Here is a 6,284-nt window from a genome sequence, read left to right on the forward strand (position 1 = left end):
GGAAAGAAACCAAGGGAAAACTAGAACAGTTTGGTTGAGGTTTGCAGAGAAGGCCTCTAAAGAAATGACCTTGGAACCAAGACTTGAGGACTGAAGAGCGCAGAGTCTGGGATGCAGTGACCCACCGAGACAGGAGGGCATGCTGGAAAGTTAGGGCTGGATAAGGGGAATGAAAAGTCATAAATGGAGAGTTGAGGTGGTTATGGAAAAAACACTTAGGTTATATTCTAACCGCTGGGAAAGCCTTTAAGGGTAGCTCTGTTAACCCTGACTCGGGCCATTAGGGAAAAATCTGAACAGAGGAGAAAAAAAGTGAACTGAGCCTGGATGAACACAAACCTTTGAAAGTTGGAGACGACAATTTTCATGGAGTTTTTATAGTAACAGAACAAAGTTATGCATCAGGGCAAATTTTTTCAGGTAAGTTGGTGGAAATGGTTTCTAGCAAAGCTGGTAGTGCTGTTGGCCCCAGATGCTAAATGATGATGAAAGGGATGAGACACAAACTGGTCCAAAGGTAATAAGTTATCTCAATTGACTGTTCACAATCAGTTACAAATTGAACTCCTGTTCTCTACTTCCCTCCCTTCTCACTACTGCACTTGACAAGAGATAGGGTAAAACAAAGCCCACCTACCCCAAAACTCTCCTAAGGTGCTTTATAAATTGGGCCTGCAAGCTCACTCTGAGGTCTCTACAATATATAATGGGAGACCGAAGCATGCTGGACTTCTACAGAATAAAACACTCTTTGCGTTTGCATACTATTTGAGTCCCAGGTGTCATTCTTTGGTGAATCATGGACCCTTACAGGAGATGTTTCTTAGCCTTTGGGTTTGGAAGCTAGGGTTCTGTTTGTATATTACAAATGGACTTACCTAAGACTGTTAGGTTACATAGAAGTGAGCAAGCAGTCGTTGTTTGGGGCTAAGATAAATAATTTGGCTCTGGACCTGTAATATTCCAGCTTTCCAAATAAACCTTAAGTCAAAGGCTGAAGCAGGAAGATGATGGGTTTGAAGCCTGACTCTATTCCCAGCATTTGGGAGGCAGAGGCAGATGGATCTCTGAATTTGAGGGCACCCTCATCTGGTTTACCAGTCGGAGCTACACAGACCCCCATCTCCAAAACAATAACAAAACCCAAACAATTTGATACACAATTATAATTGCAGCAGCTTGTAGGTGGAGGTAAGAAAAGAAGTACTTCACAGCCAGCTTCAACTTCACATTGTTTCAAGTTAGCCTGGGCCACATGAGATCCTGCTTTTTAAAAATCCAAAGCAAAATTGGCCCAAGAATATTTAGCAATGAGAAGCAAGGAGCTTCCAAGTCTGTGTTTTTGCTCATGGAAAAGCAAAGCATGAGAGACTTGAAAGAAACAAAAGCAATCCTGACTCCTTGTATTGTAGGAAGGAAGTACCTTGTCTGGGGCAGTGCCCCATTTTTGTACTGATATTAGGGCAGGGAGGATGGAGCATGTACCACAAGTACACAGGCCTTTCTTGAAGTCTTACTGCTACTAATTAGTCGTTCTGGCCTTAGAGAACTACTACAAATCCTTACACTTTAAACTCAGAAAAAAGTAAAATGAAAATGTGTCAAAGATCATCAAGGCTCAGTGGATAATTGGACAGTGACGGTAGATGCCTTTAATACCAGCACTCCAGAGGCAGAAATAGTCAGATCTCTGGTCTACAGAGCAGTTCCAGGATACCAGGATACCCAGGACTACACAGAGAAACTCTTGAAAGGCCAAAAGAAAAAAGAAAAAGAAAAAAAGAAAAACACAACAACAACCAGTTCTTAGCTTACAAGTTATAGTTTGCTGACCACCTGTGACCCAGAACAACTGATGGTAACCCAGTAACCCAAGCTCAAAAGGTTCCAAGCCCCCAGCTAGGACAGTAGCATAGGAGAATAAGGAGAACCAGTCATACTAGGAAGAGGTGGTAGGAATATGAATAGGCCATACTGAGCTAGGCATGGTGAGCCATGCTTGTAATCCCAGCACTCAGGGTAGACGTAGCAGCTATATATGACTCCTACAGGCTTGCAAGATGGCCTTGCAGATAAAAGTACTTAACTGTGCAGGCCTGACGACCTGAATTCATTCCTTGTAGAGCCCACGGCAGAAGGAGAAAAAGTTTCAAAGAATGGTTATAGCCCCGCTGGCCTAGAACTTGCTATGTAGATTAGGCTGGCTGATCTCTAGCTCACAGAGATCTGCCTGGCTCTGGCTCTGGATTGCCTATTTATAAAGAAACTATTTAGGACCAGTTAGTGCTTCCGCAAGTTAAGCTACTTGCTTTCAAACCTGGAGACCTCAGTTCAATCTCTGGAGCCCACATAGTAGAAACACATACAATTAAGAAAAGTTTCAAAGAATATTTAAAATAGAAATTAAAAAGGTCATATCAAAGTAAATGTGCATACTCCCCTGGTAACCACTATATCTTCTCTGGCCAATAGAGCTATAAGATCTTAAGGGTGTGAGGTCTGTGGGAAGAGTCTATGCTCTTGGCTAACTTTAAGGAAGTTTATGTTTGAGGCAAACACAAAAAGACACTCTGTTGCTTCCACTGTAGAGCACCAGAACAAAGAATTCCACCCAAGGGTCTAGGTCCAAAACTTTCTGGAATACTTACATGTCTGTGTCCCCCTGGATAACTGACCACAATAAATTGAGTGCTTGTTTTCCATCCTGTCCATCGCCTGCCAAGTATGCTAAGCGACAAAAGGAAATAATTTTATGTTGAAAGATATAAAAGAGAAACCCAGATGCCAGTCTCTGACAGGGGTTTTATGAGGAGTCATTTCTAGGAAGGATCAGGATGTGCAAAGAAACACTTCCTGTCTAGTTGGCTCTTGGAGCATATTATTACCCATTGCTATTTACCAAAGGTTAATGGGTTAAACTACAAGAAACAGTTTCCTTAGCACATACAGTTTGGGTTGTAGGTCATCTTTATTCCATATAATATCAGCTAACTTTTTCCAAAAAATTCCCCTTCACATAACTGGTAATTTTACGTTGGCTTTGGGCTGGTTGCTCCGTAGAACTATGAGTTTCACCAAGAATTGCTTGAATTTCTTCCTGTCTCCTGACGGCTCGTTCTGATAGTAAACATTCTAAGAGGTGGAGAAAGAAAACTAACCATGTCTAAAACGTGGACTCAGAAACGATCACAGTGACACTTCTACCATATTCCAGTCAACCAGGCACAGAACCCTCAAAGAGAGGGTACATAGGTACTACTCACTGATAAAATACTATCAGAGAGTCTCAAGCTATGTTTTTTTCTTACTCTGTGCATGTGTGTGAGCCAGAGGTTGACATCATAGTGTGTGTGTGTGTGTGTGTGTGTGTGTGTGTGTGTGTGTGTGTGTGTGTGCACCACAAGGTGACGTCAGGGATCTTCCCCAATCACTCTTATTTACATGTTTATCAATTTTTTAGGTCCTGAATTTCTTGAAACTCTATATAGATCAGGCTGGCCTCGAACTCACAGAGATTTGCTTTCTTCTGCTGGAATCAGTGTGTGCTACTCTACCTAGTGTTACAGTCAGTTTTGAGTAAGAGTCTCACCAAACCTTAAGCTCCACTGGCTGGCCATTCAGCCCCGGAGAGTCTCCCCCAGTGCTGGTACCTGGCTCTTTTTCCCCCCTTTAAAAAAGAATGGATGTTAGCAGTTGGACTCAAGTCCTTGTGCTTATGTAGTAAGCACTTTAATGCCTGGGCCATCTCCCTCATCACGAGTCAAGTTTATTAAAGCTGCTACAGGTTCCAGAACTCCCGTGTGGTACTCTAGCTTCAGTAAGCTGTGCTAGAGGCCGCAGCGCTTAAACAGATTCCGTCCGTTAAACAAGCCAAAGAGGCTAGGATTTATGAGACACCAGGACACACCGGTGCTTAACATTTAAGCCTGCTGCTGAGCAAAAGGTCAACCTCAGCACCTTAGTCCTAATTCGTCCCCAAGGAATCCATATTCTCTTAGTTACAGATCCATCTTGTCTTGGTATCTTGGAGTAAGTAATGAGGTTCACCTAAATGCAAGCAATTAGATGTGCAGTAATGCTACGTAAAAGATAGAGACTCGGTGAATGTCACTTCCTAAAGGGCCATTCCCTATCTAAACTCATAGAATAATCCACAAGCTGACATGATACACTTCATGCATTCATAGGCATATTCATTATTCTGAATGCCCATTATGTGCCGGCTACTTTGCTTATGTTAATTATTTTGGGGTGACATTAGAACATCGAATACTAAAACAATTGGGATTCTTTAGCTATTTCTTTGACTGGATTCCTCTGTACCAGATGTCCTTTTACTCCCAGGTCACAGGGAGACCCAAAAATGCACAGAGATGGTGGTGTTTTGGCAGTGTTCAGGGTGTCCTGGCCCACGGAGGCCCCTTGAGTTGGAATGAGAGGTGGTTGTGATCAACCCTGTTTGCATAGGTCCTTTGGAATAGCAGGAAACACTCTAAGAGCTGAGCCATCTCCCCAGCCCATTTTGGGAGCCCATACTCAGTGCAGAAGCAGTGTACTCAGAGAATATCTGTTACTAGTATACTCTCTCAGGGCTTAAGAAATTGTGGCTTTTCACCATCTTTCCATCCTTCTTGTAAGAGTTGTCCTTCAGAGGCAAATGATTGTTCCCATTCTTTTCCTTCCTCTTGGCTGCATGTGTTCTGTTAATTTTCCGTGATTCAGCTCAAATTTTACCACCTTTAGGAAGCTTTCTCTGCATTTCCCCAGACTAGGTTAGCTGTACCTTTTTTGTGTCCCCACTCCCCCATCAAATCCCATGTTATTTCCGTCTTTCTGTTCTGCATGGGGTACCTTCAACCTAGACTCGAAAGCTGCTTGCAAGACTGTTTACACAGAAAAAAGCATGTTATTGAGACATGGGTCATTCATTACATGATCACAAATGTAGGCTGCATACTTTGTAAACAGGTTTTCATAACCATCAAGTTCACTGAAAGCTAGTATTTCCTGGAGGTGTTGCCGGGTGGATTTCGGTTGTAGGTATAACTGGTCTCTCAGGTTTCTTGCTTATCATGTTCTAAAAGAAGAAACTGGGATACCAAAAATTAATAAAGGAAAGCGGGCCTGTCACAGCTGTGGGCAGAACTGGAGCTAAAAAAGCTGCTAATTTCTCTCCATCATTCCCATGGCACCCTTGCAATTTATAGAAACCATTACACAAAAGCCAGGGAGTAGTCAGAGTTAGACATGAGACAGCTTCATCTGTATTTTCCTGGGGAGGACAACTCATTGCCGATGCCCCCAGTTGCCTCCATCCACAGCAGGCTGCCTCCATCCTCAGATGGAAGATATGTTATATTGCAAAGGAGAACTAATTTATCCATTGCATAATCGTAACAGAGAACTCAAAATTCAGGAGGTGGTGAGTTGCAAAGTCAAAGCCCTAGCAGATTTAGTGTCTGGTGAGGGTCTACAATCTGTTTCACAGTTCCTGCTCTTTATAATTCTGGGTACTGCTGAAAGGTTTTAATATTTTAACAGTTTTTACAATGTCATGTGACTAGAGAGATAGATGGCTTGGGGTTAAGAGCACTTGCTGCTATTGCAGAAGACCCAGGTTCAATTCCCAGTGCCCAAATGATGGCTCACAAGCATCTGTAACTTCAGTTCCAGTTCCTGCTTCTTCTGGCAGATGCACATGTGGTATGTAGACAAAATACTCATATATATAAGCATTTTAAAAACATATTTTTAAAAAAGAATTTTATACATGGGGACTACATTTACATAATTTTTATCCCTTCTGCACACTTCAGTTCCTCCCATGTCCTCCTCATTCTCAAAGGCATGCTCCTTTCTTATTATTACCTATATATATGTGTGTGTGTGTGTGTGTATATATATATATATATATACACACACACACACACACACACATGTATATGTAAATGCAGCCACTTGAGTTCACTTAGTATTGCTTGTATATGTGTGTTTAGGGCTTACTCCTCAGGACTGGAAAATCTAGGCTTGTCCCTAAAGAAGACTAATGCACCCCACCTCAGCAACCATTAATTGCCTGTAGCTGTCTCAATTTGTGTTCTATTTCTGTGAAGAGACGCCGTAACACAGCAACTTTAATAAAGGACAGCATTTATAATGGGGCTGACTTACAGTCTCAGAGGTTTAATAGTCCATTATCAAATTGGTGAGGATCATAGGCAGAAATGGTTTTGGAGAAGTAGCTGAGAGTTCTACATCTAGATCCTTAGGCAACAGGAAGAGAC

The sequence above is a fragment of the Rattus norvegicus genome, chromosome 5, assembly GCF_021556685.1.
Source record: "Rattus norvegicus strain SHRSP/BbbUtx chromosome 5, alternate assembly SHRSP_T2T, whole genome shotgun sequence".
NCBI lineage: Eukaryota > Metazoa > Chordata > Mammalia > Rodentia > Muridae > Rattus > Rattus norvegicus.